Source organism: Hevea brasiliensis, chromosome 4 (assembly GCF_030052815.1).
Source record: "Hevea brasiliensis isolate MT/VB/25A 57/8 chromosome 4, ASM3005281v1, whole genome shotgun sequence".
Classification (NCBI taxonomy): domain Eukaryota; kingdom Viridiplantae; phylum Streptophyta; class Magnoliopsida; order Malpighiales; family Euphorbiaceae; genus Hevea; species Hevea brasiliensis.
The window spans coordinates 55763748-55776053 of record NC_079496.1 but is presented as its reverse complement, the minus strand read 5'-3'; positions in this window follow the sequence as shown (position 1 = coordinate 55776053).

Below are 12306 nucleotides of genomic sequence, written 5' to 3'. Positions count from 1 at the left end.
GTTTTGTCTGTTTTTCGATTTCTCACTTTTCCTTGTACTAATAATTTAATTTTTCTTTAATATTTCTAATGATATTTATACTTTAATTGATGTCTCTTTAAGTCCTAAAAATATTTTCAGGGTTCCCCGCGGTCCAGGGCTAGTCAACGGTCCACGCCGTGACTTCCCGGTGCGGTCACCTATCGCTAGGGTTCTCGGCTCACTTAACTTGGTTACATTTCTTTGCTATTATTTTTCCTTTGTTTTTCTTGTATTTTCTTTTCTTGTATTTCATTATTTTATGTCTCCTCACTCATATCGAAGTGTAGTTCTAGGCATCCTAGTTGTCCAGACAACACTCATCACCGGAACAGTAGAACGCACTACCGAACATAGGGGTGTTACATGCTATGCACCCAGGAAGTACAAAAATGTATCATGATCTGAAACTTCAGTATTGGTGGCCTGGTATGAAGAAGGACATAGTTGACTATGTGACTAAATGCTTGACATGTTAGCAAGTCAAGGCAGAACATCAAGTTCCATCAGGTTTGCTACAGCCTATACGCATACCTGAATGGAAATGGGATCGGGTCACCATGGATTTTGTAAGTGGTCTACCTCTCACCCAGAAGAATCATGATGCAGTATGGGTGATAGTAGATAGATTGACGAAGTCAGCACACTTTCTGCCAGTTAGGACTGACTACTCATTGGAGAAGTTAGCAGAATTATATATCAGTGAGATAGTTAGACTGCATGGAATTCCACTTTCCATCATATCTGATCGAGACCCAAGGTTTACATCGAGATTTTGGAAGAAGTTGCATGAGTCCTTGGGTACACAACTCCACTTCAGCACAGCTTTCCATCCTCAGACGGATGGGCAATCAGAAAGAGTAATTCAGGTAAACAATTGAACCAATTGAATTAATACAAATATTGAACTAAAATGATAATAATAACATGAAATATATGTCAGGTCCTTGAGGATATGCTGAGGAGTTGTGTCATTGAGTTTGAGGGAAGTTGGGATAGATACCTCCCACCGCGAATTTGCATACAACAATAGCTACCAAGCTAGCATCCAAATGGCCCCGTATGAAGCACTGTATGGGAGGAAATGTAGAACTCCAGTGTGCTGGACTGAATTGGGCGAAGACAAATTGGTAGGGCCCGACCTGGTGAAATAGACTGAGAAGAAAGTAAAACTAATCAAAGCCAATCTGAAGGTTGCCTCAGATAGACAGAAATCTTATGCCGACCTGAAGAGAAAAGAAATAGAATATGCGGTTGGCGATAAAGTGTTCCTCAAGGTGTCACCGTGGAAGAAGGTACTGAGGTTTGGAAGAAAAGGTAAGTTGAGCCCTAGGTTTATTGGCCCATATGAAGTCATTAAACGTGTGGGACCAGTAGCCTACAGGCTAGCTTTACCACTAGAGCTGGAAAAGATCCACAATGTGTTCGACGTGTCTATGCTAAGAAGATACCGCTCAGATCCTTCACATGTCATCTCCATGGAAGAAATTGAAGTACAACCGGATTTGACATATGAAGAAAAACCTATACGGATCCTGGCTCGGGAAGTGAAAGAATTGAGGAATAAGCAGATTCCACTGGTGAAAGTGCTTTGAAGGCACCACAACACCGAAGAGGCAACTTGGGAAAGTGAAGAGACGATGAGGCAACAGTTCCCTCAACTGTTTACATCAGGTAAATTTCGTGGACGAAATTTAAATTAGGGGGGAAGAGTTATAACACCCTCCCTGTAGCAATTCCGTACATTCTACTGTTCCGGTGATCGGTGTCGGTCCGGACAGCTAGAACGTCTGGAATAATATTTAAACTAAAGTGAGGAACCATAATTAACTCAAATATTAATAAAAAAAATTTAGAAAAACTTTTAGAAATAAAATACAACCAAGTTAAATGAGCCGGTGCCCAAGTGATGGGTATCCTAGTGAGAAGTTGCGGTTCTCGCAACTAGGAGCTCTAGACCTAGGGAAAAATTCATAAAATAATTTTTGGGACTCCAGAGAAGGGTCATTGAGGTTCCTATGGCATTAGAATGCCAAGAAAATATTTAGAAAAATTTTTTAATCGGTACAGACAATTTTGACCCGTTAAGCCAAACGGAGGGCATTTTGGTCATTTCGCCTTCAGAGACGATTTTTGACCGACTTGTCCAGTTAAGTAAATAATTATCATGATCTAAAATGTGAATAAATATTGTTGAAAATTGAATTGAAAATGAGTTGAAAAGAAAAGAAAAGAAAATGAAAGAAAATACTTAATTATGACATCATATGATGTCTTTAAAATGAGCTCCACCAATCATCTTTTAACAAGCACCTTTAAATCAATTAAAAAGGACCAAAAGGAGTTAAAAAATTGAAAACTTTTTCTGCTCATCTCCTTCCATTTCCGTGTAACACCCCTAAGTTCGGTAGTGCGTTCTGCTGCTCCGGTGACCAGTGTTGTCCGGACAGCTAGGATGCCTAGAACCACACTTCAATATGTGTGAGGAGACATAAAATAATGAAATACAAGAAAAGAAAATACAAGAAAAACAACGGAAAAATAATAGCAAAGAAATGTAACCAAGTTAAGCGGCGAGAACCCTAGCGATGGGTGATCAGCAGGAAGTCACGGCGTGGACCGTTGACTAGCTCCTGATCATGGAACCACGGAAAACTTTTTTAGGACTTAAATAGACCCTTATTGAAGAATAAATCTCATTAGAAAGATCAAAGAAAAATTAAATAATTAGTACAAAGAAAAGTGAGAAATCGAAAAACAGACAAAATCCGGTGTTACCGAAAAATCGGGAATGCAACCCGAATAGGGGCATTATGGTCATTTGACATCCCGAATTGTCTTTTGACCTAAATGTCTACTAAAAATAAATAATATTACACCTAGAAAATAAAATGAAAAATTAAATTGAGGGTACCTAATACAAATAGCCAAAATGGAGTGAAAAATGTGTAAATAACACATGTAAGCTTATTATATAGTTAAATTAGTGTGAGTGGGCCACTAATGATTTAATTAAACAATAAAATGTGCTGATGTAAGTCCACTATACCCAGCATAAACTTCATCTTCCCCATTTTCCCAACCTAGCCGAATTGAAGAGAAAGAAAATCTCCATGGGCGTTTTGCATGAGCTCTCTTAACTCCTCCATTTCAACTCCAATCACTTAGGGTTCTTCATGAAAGTTTGTCTACACATCATAAGGAAGAGCTTGATACCAAATTTAAGAAGTTTAATCAAGGTTTGGCAAGTTCCAACTATAAGGTAAGTTAGCATTTTTGAAGATAGCTTTGTTAAACTTTGTGTTCATGTTATGGGTGTTGGTTTTGTGAAGAAAATTTTTAGGTTTGAAGAGTTATTGAGATGTTCATTTTGGACAGCCATGGAGTTATGTATTTGATGAAATATTTGTACATATATTTGATGAGAAATGATGTTGGTTAGGGTGATTTAATATCCTAGTAAGTTATTCCATATGTATATGGTGATTTTTGCACTTGGATGGAAATTGATAAATTGTAGGATATTTTGGTGTTGAGGAATTTTTCGGCAGCCTTGAGATTCTTGGATAAATGTATATGTTCATGAAAGTATTGGCAGAATATTGACCTTGAGAATTGATGGATATGTGTATAGATTGATTGTGTAAGTGTATGTAAAAATTTGTAATGTTTAGGGTATATGTGATTGTACTTAGAACTTGTAAAGATGAGTTTAATTGGTGTATTGAGGATAATTGCAATCTGCCCAAAGTGACATTTAAGTGAAGTGGAATATGGTTTTTGGTAATGTACCAAAACAGAAATTGTAAGGGGAGTGGACATATAGCAATTAAATGTGTAATGGATACATGTATAGGCAAAGTAATTAAAGGCAGTATGCAATTTAGTCAATAACTTTAAATGTGTAACCTCAATTGGTATGAGACCAATTGGAGGTGGAACTAGGCACAAAATGTGCCAACTTTCATTGAGAAAGCATACCAAAATTCTGCTTGCAAGGTGATATGAAAAATGACCAATTCGGATTGAGTACATTTGAGGCCTGAAATTTGACCAATTGGGCAGCAGTTAGTGTTTAGGCCATAACTCACTCAAAACAGGTCCAATTGACCTGAAATTTTAACCATGAATAGTTAAGACCCATACCTACAAGTCTTATGAAGACACCAAAGCCCAGAAATGACCAGAAGCAAGTCAAAAAGCTTGCACAAGTTCGGGTCCAAAAACTGGCCGAACCAAAGTTGACCAAATTGACCTAAAATTGACCTAATTTGATGCCATTTGACCAGCAATAGTGTAATGACCATAACTTGGTCTACTTAACTCGGATTGACCTAAAATTTTGCCCCGTGTTCCATAAGACATAGATCTACAAGTTTGTAGTTTTGACTGAAACCCGAAAATCGAGAGAACTAGGTCATCCGGCTAGATCAAACTAGTATCCCGGAATCCAGCAATTTGCAATAAAATGCAAGGAAACGCAGTATACATAGAAATGAGTTTGGTAAAACGTACCAACCCTAAAACCCTATCGAATGTGACATATTAATGAAACTAAAACCTAATTTACCTAAAACGCATCGAGGGTCGGTATATTAGGTGATTGAACAAATAATAGCCTTTAGTGAATTACTTATCGAACATTATCATTAGAGACAGTTTAATTTAGTACTGAAACACTTCAAATTGTGTTTCTCAGTTACCAAAGACTTAGGAAAAGGGAAGGAAATACTGAGTCCAGACCCGGAGACAGTCATCAGAGGTTTGTGCACAACTAGTTTTCAACTAATTTTGCTCTGAATAATATTTCCTATGATTAATTGTTTGTTATTGTTTTAAATTGTATTTGTGCACAACAACTATTTCTTTTGAATTATTTTCAATTGAAATAAATTATGACTATTAGCATATTATTGTTTTAAGTTGTGAAATTGTGAAAAATGGTTTGAATGATATTTGATGGATACTTATTGATTGAAAAGCACTGTAATTGGTTTGAAACCACAGCTATCATGTCCATTGATTGTATTCCTCGCTAGCTTGTCTAGTGAGACGAATTGAATTCCCTCTCTGGCTGAAGTGTTGAGGTGTGTGCCTGTTGAGGACGAATAGAATGAGTACTCATTTTTTTGCTAGCTAGCTATGTTATTCCTCATTAGTCATTGACTTTTGGGATGAATTGAATACCTCATTAGCCATCGGCTTTTGGGATGAATTGAACTTGGGAACATGATTAAAGCTGTTTGTGATTTATTGATATGTATTGTGAGATTGTGAAATGAATTTAAACTCTTATTGACATATACTGTCTTTTGAATTCAACCATGATCTGACTTATTGAAATTTATTGTGATATTGAGAAATGGAGTTTAAATTTTGGTTGACAATTATTGTCTTGAAATTAACTATGGTTTTAAGTATCCACTATTTATATGATTTATGAATTGTGATTTAAATTGTATTTGGTTAATGTTATGCACCACTGAGACATTGTCTCAGCGATAGCTTTTTATTGCTGTCGCAGGTAGACAGACAGACAGTGTAGCAAACTAGGCTGCTAGTACCTCCAGCGAGAGACTACCGGGTATAATGAATATACCAATATTTTGTATTTTGTAATCTAATGATGTTCACTGTATGTACATATTGTTGTTGGTTTTGAGCAGTTGTAAATTAAAATTGTACATTGAAGTTGTAAAGTAAATTATGAGATATTTTGACTTGTAAAAATTGTATTATATTTTCTCTATCTCAGTCCTTGAAAAATTACTGTGAATTTGACTTGGAAATATATTGAAGTGCTTTTATAGGTTTTCTGAAGAACTGTTTTATCCAAAATACAAATGGCACTCTGTCAAAATTTTTACAGAATTTCCAAATAATCCCAATGAGTTAGCTGTTTCTCTTCAATTCACAAAAGTTTTTAACACCTGTAAATAGTGCTCACCACTGTAAAAGAAGTAAGAAAAGTTTTTAAAATCCCTTGTAGTGTATTTAATGGATTATCAGTAGACGGAGTTGGTAATTCATTAGGTATACTACGGGATCATGTTATGCCGTACAGAGGGGTAGGGTGTGGCATGTTTTAGTGGTATCAGAGCAAGGTCTTTAAATTCTGTTTTCACCTGTTATTTGATTATTCTTTCTTCATAGTACAACTGCTCAATATCATTGTTTAATACATACAGCACATTACATTATAAATATGCACTAACGGGAGGAAATCTCCTTGTGTCATCTGTTCAGGAGATCTAAAATCCTCACATTGACTATGGAAGAAGGTCATCGTTCAGTCGATCAATCTATTGAGGCTGAGGTGCAAGGGGATGCCCCAGGCCTACATAATGTTAGTGGTTCAAGGCACCACCCTGCAGATCGCGATTTCTGCTCGGTTGCTCAGTGGATGGTCGCAATGTTCCAACAAATGGTGGCAATGTACCTACTCAAGTCCCAATCTGAGACACGATGGTACAACCATAGTCTCCTACTAGGCGATGATAAATTGATGAAATATGGGCTCTGAGTTCAAAGGGACGATAGATCCTCTAAAAGTCGAGCAGTGGTTAGAGAGGATGGATAGGGTATTCAAGAAACCGCATTGCACAGAGGAGCTCGATTTGAATACTCGGTGTCTTTGTTCTGAGGATGCTTATGATTGGTGGAAAACCATTCCCCATGATGCAGTAGAACTGCGATCTTGACCTAGAATGACTTTCTCGAGAATTGAGACGAAATATGTCCACGATGCTTATGTAGACCGAAGTCGCAAGAATTCCTAAGTTTGAAAGCAGAGCAGATCGGTGGTGAGTATGAAAGAGAATTTTCCCGCCTTAGCCATTATGCAGTGAGTCTACTCTCTACCAGCAGGGAGAGATGCAAGAGGTTTGAAACTGGCTTGAAGCCCAGTATCAGAGTACAAGGAGTCGGCTTCAAACACACTAACTTCTCTGAACTTATTTCTCAAGCCCTAGAGTTGGAAAGAATTGAGATTGAGATTGCTCCTGAGAAAAAGAAATCAGAGAAGACAGATAAAGAGGGAAAGTCAGTAGAACAGAGTTCCAGTGGTCATACTGGGAAGAGGAAGAACCATGGGGGACATGGCAGAGGTGGCAAGAAATATGGTAGGGGAAGATATTCAGGACAGAGACCTCCCCTATGTGGTCAGCAGAGTACCAGAAGTTTCTACCCTCCCCGTCAATGTGAAACTTGTGGAAAAAATCATGGTGGGATATGCTATAAGGCTATTGGAGCCTGTTATAACTATAGAGGCACAGGACACTTTGCAAAGAACTGCACTAGTAGTCGCAGAGTTGGACCACCTCCTACTATTGCAGAAGGGTCAGTTCAGAGCCCTGTCACCAGAAGTTCACAACCACCCAGCAGAGGTAAAGGCAGGGGTAGAGGTAACCCATCAGCCAGCCAAGGCACAGTGAAACATTCAGAGCAAGACAGCGCTCCGGTCAGAATGTATGCAATGAGACAGAGGGAAGAGGCCGAGACATCTGATGTTGTGGCTGGTACCTTCTCAACTTTTAACCAAAATGTGTTTGTGTTATTTGATCCGGGCTCTACCCATTCTTATGTGAGTGCTAGCATCATTGATTGCATTGCTGTTCCATGTACAAAAATGGACTTTGAGGTGCTAGTAACAAGTCCACTAGGACAGGAAGTCAGGGTTAATAGAATGTATAGAGATTATCCTTTGGTGATCCAAGGACACACTTTTCTATCTGATCTCATTGAAATGCCCTTCAGCGATTATGATATCATCTTGGGCATGGATTGGTTAGCTAGGCATCATGCCATGATTGACTGTAGGCTGAAGACAGTCACTTTTGGCCTTCCTCAGTACAGTGATGTGGTAATACAAGGGGAGAGGCAGTTATTGCCATCAAACATCATTTCGGCTGCACTAGCCAGAAAAATGATCAGAAAGTGGTGCGAAGCATACTTGGCACATGTGGTAGACACCCAAGTGGGGAGTCCAGCATTGAAGGACATCCTTACAGTATATGACTTTCCAGATGTGTTTCCTGATGAATTGCCAGGATTACCTCCGGAAAGAGAAGTGCAGTTTGAAATTAATGTTATGCCTGGTGTGGATCCAATCTCCATAATGCCATACAGAATGGCACCAGTAGAGTTGAAGGAGTTGAAGATACAATTGCAAGAACTACTTGAAAAGGGCTTCATCCGCCCTAGTGTGTCACCTTTGGGAGCACCAGTGCTGTTTGTTAAGAAGAAGGATGGTACTCTCCATTTATGCATTGACTACCGACAGTTGAATAAGGTGACAATAAAGAACAGATATCCATTGCCTCGCATTGATGATCTGTTTGATCAGTTGAAGGGTGCAGCTGTATTCTCCAAAATTGATTAGCGATCTGGTTATTATCAGTTGAAGGTGCAAGAGCAGAGTATTCCAAAAACTGCCTTCAGAACTCGATATGGCCACTATGAGTTTCTAGTAATGCCATTCAGGTTAACAAATGCTCCAGCTGCTTTTATGGATCTGATGAACACTATCTTCAGACCATATCTTGATCAATTTGTGGTGGTGTTTATTGATGACATTTTGATATATTCAAGGAATGCAGAGGAGCATGATAGACATCTGCGGATTGTACTGCAGACTTTAAGGGAGAAACAACTATACGCCAAATTGTCGAAGTGTGAATTTTGGCTGAAAGAAATCTCCTTTTTGGGACATGTTGTGTCAGCTGAAGGGATCAAGGTAGATTCGGCAAGGTAGAAGCTATCCTTAATTGGAAGCCGCCAGAACATCACGAAATTCGCGATTTTAAGGTCTAGCTGGATATTACCGTCGGTTTGTGAAGGGATTTTCTATGTTATCTTCTCCACTGACCAAACTGCTGCGGAAAGATGTAAAATTTCAGTGGACTGATAAATGCCAGCAAAGTTTTGATGAGTTGAAGAGGTGTTTAACTGAAGCTCCAGTTCTCACTTTACCTACTCCGGGTAAAGAATACACAGTTTATAGTGATGCTTCTCACAATGGGTTAGTGTGTCTTGATGCAAGATCGGAATGTCATTGCTTATGCATCACGCCAGCTGAAACCGCATGAGAGGAATTACCCAACACATGATCTGGAGCTAGCAGCTATTGTTTTTGCTCTGAAGATCTGGAGACACTATTTGTTTGGGGAGAAATGCTACATTTACACAGATCACAAGAGCTTGAATTATTTGGGCACCCAGAAGGAATTGAATTTGAGGCAGAGGAGATGGTTAGAACTTATCAAAGATTATGATTGCTTAATAGGTATCGGCCCGGGGAAAGCAAATGTGGTGGTGGCGCCTTAAGTCACAAGACTATGGCAAGTCTCGAGTTTCTCCGTGTCCATGGTATATGAGTTGAAAGCCACGACATGCGGTTTAGAGATTGATGATGAGGGACAGACAGTAGTTGCTTGGCATGTACAGCCAGTGTTGATTGATCAGATCAGAATGGCTACTCAGAGTGATGAAAAGTATCAAAAGCTACTGAAAGAAGTCCAGCAGGGCAAGAAACCTGAATTCTCTGTGAGAGATGATGGTTTATTGCTACATCAGGGCAGAGTGTGCGTTCCTAGTGATGTGGAATTGAGACAAATCATTATGAAGGAAGCACATGAGTCTCCATTTACTATGCACCCTGGTGGAACTAAAATGTACAGAGGGCTAAAAGAGCATTACTGGTGGATGGGCATGAAGAGGGATATAGCTGAGTTTGTTTCCAAATGCCTAACTTGTCAGCAAGTAAAGGCAGAACATCAAGTTCTAGCTGGTTTGTTACATCCTTTGTCGATGCAGTGGAAATGGGAACGAATAACTATGGATTTTGTTACAGGACTTCCAAGGACACAGAGTAGTCATGATGTAGTATGGGTTATAGTTGACAGATTGACCAAGTCTGCTCACTTTTTGCTAGTTCAGATGGACTATAGCCTGGAAAGATTGGCCAGATTGTACATATATGAGATTGTAAAACTGCATGGAGTGCCAGTATCAATTGTGTCTGACAGAGATCCTAGGTTCACTTCTAGATTCTGGGGTAGTCTTTAGAGAGCCCTAGGAACTAGATTGAACTTTAGCACAGCATTCCACCCACAGACAGATGGCCAGTCTGAAAGGGTTATCCAGATATTCGAGGATATGCTACGGGCTTGTGTGATTGAATTTGAAGGTAGTTGGGATACACACTTGCCTTTGATTGAGTTTGCTTATAACAACAGCTACCAACCAAGCATTGGGATGCCTCCATATGAAGCTTTGTATGGTAGAAAGTGCATAACTCCCTTATGTTGGGATGAAGTAGGTGAAAGGAAGATGATTGGGCCAGAAATTGTTCAGCAGACAGAGGAAAAGATCATATTGATCAAAGATAGACTCAAGGTTGCATCAGATCGTCAAAAGTCTTATGTTGATCTAAAAAGAAGAGATATTGAGTATGCAGTGGGTGATAAGGTATTCCTCAAAGTTTCTCCTTGGAAGAGGATTATGAGATTTGGCAGAAAGGGGAAACTGAGTCCTCGTTTCATCAGACCATATGAGGTTCTGGAAAGAGTGGGTCCTTTGGCATATCGATTGGCATTACCTCCAGAGCTAGTAAGGATACACAGTGTCTTCCATGTGTCCATGTTAAGGAGGTACAGATCTGACCCATCTCATGTACTATCAGTTGAAGAGATTGAGGTAAATCCAAACCTCTCATATGAGGAAGAACCCATAAAAATTCTGGCTTATAAGGTAAAGCAGCTGAGGAATAAACAGATACACCTGGTTAAAGTGCTGTGGAACCATCATTCAGGCCAGGAAGCTACTTGGGAACGTGAAGAGGATATGAGGAGACAGCACCCACAGCTGTTCAGAGACTAATGCTGTAAAATTTGAGACGAAATTTATTTAAGAGGAGGGGAGGAATTGTAACAACCCTAAGTTCGGTAGTGCATTCTGCTGCTCCGGTGACCAGTGTTGTCCGGACAGCTAGGATGCCTAGAACTACACTTCAATATGAGTGAGGAGACATAAAATAATGAAATACAAGAAAAGAAAATACAAGAAAAACAAAGGACAAATAATAGCAAAGAAATGTAACCAAGTTAAGCGGCGGGAACCTAGCGATGGGTGGATCATGAGGGAAGTCACGGCGTGGACCGTTGACTAGCCTGCGATCATGGAACCACGGAAAAATTTTTAGGACTTAAATAGACCCTTATTGAAGAATAAATCTCATTAGAAAGATCAAAGAAAAATTAAATAATTAGTATAAAGAAAAGTGAGAAATCGAAAAACAGACAAAACCCGGTGTTACTGAAAAATCGGGAATGCAACTGAGCAGAGGGCATTATGGTCATTTGACATCCCGAATTGTCTTTTGACCTAAATGTCTACTAAAAATAAATAATATTACACTTAGAAAATAAAATGAAAAATTAAATTGAGGGTACCTAATACAAATAGCCAAAATGGAGTGAAAAATGTATAAATAACACATGTAAGCTTATTATATAGTTAAATTAGTGTGAGTGGGCCACTAATGATTTAATTAAACAATAAAATGTGCTGATGTAAGTCCACTATACCCAGCATAAACTTCATCTTCCCCATTTTCCCAACCTAGCCGAATTGAAGAGAAAGAAAATCTCCATGGGCGTTTTGCATGAGCTCTCTTAACTCCTCCATTTCAACTCCAATCACTTAGGGTTCTTCATGAAAGTTTGTCTACACATCATAAGGAAGAGCTTGATACCAAATTTAAGAAGTTTAATCAAGGTTTGGCAAGTTCCAACCATAAGGTAAGTTAGCATTTTTGAAGATAGCTTTGTTAAACTTTGTGTTCATGTTATGGGTGTTGGTTTTGTGAAGAAAATTTTTAAGTTTGAAGAATTATTGAGATGTTCATTTTGGACAGCCATGGAGTTATGTATTTGATGAAATATTTGTACATATATTTGATGAGAAATGATGTTGGTTAGGGTGATTTAATATCCTAGTAAGTTATTCCATATGTATATGGTGATTTTTGCACTTGCAAGGAAATTGATAAATTGTAGGATATTTTGGTGTTGAGGAAGTTTTCGGCAGCCTTGAGATTCTTGGATAAATGTATATGTTCATGAAAGTATTGGCAGAATATTGACCTTGAGAATTGATGGATATGTGTATAGATTGATTGTGTAAGTGTATGTAAAAATTTGTAATGTTTAGGGTATATGTGATTGTACTTAGAACTTGTAAAGGTGAGTTTAATTGGTGTATTGAGGATAATTGCAATCTACCCAAAGT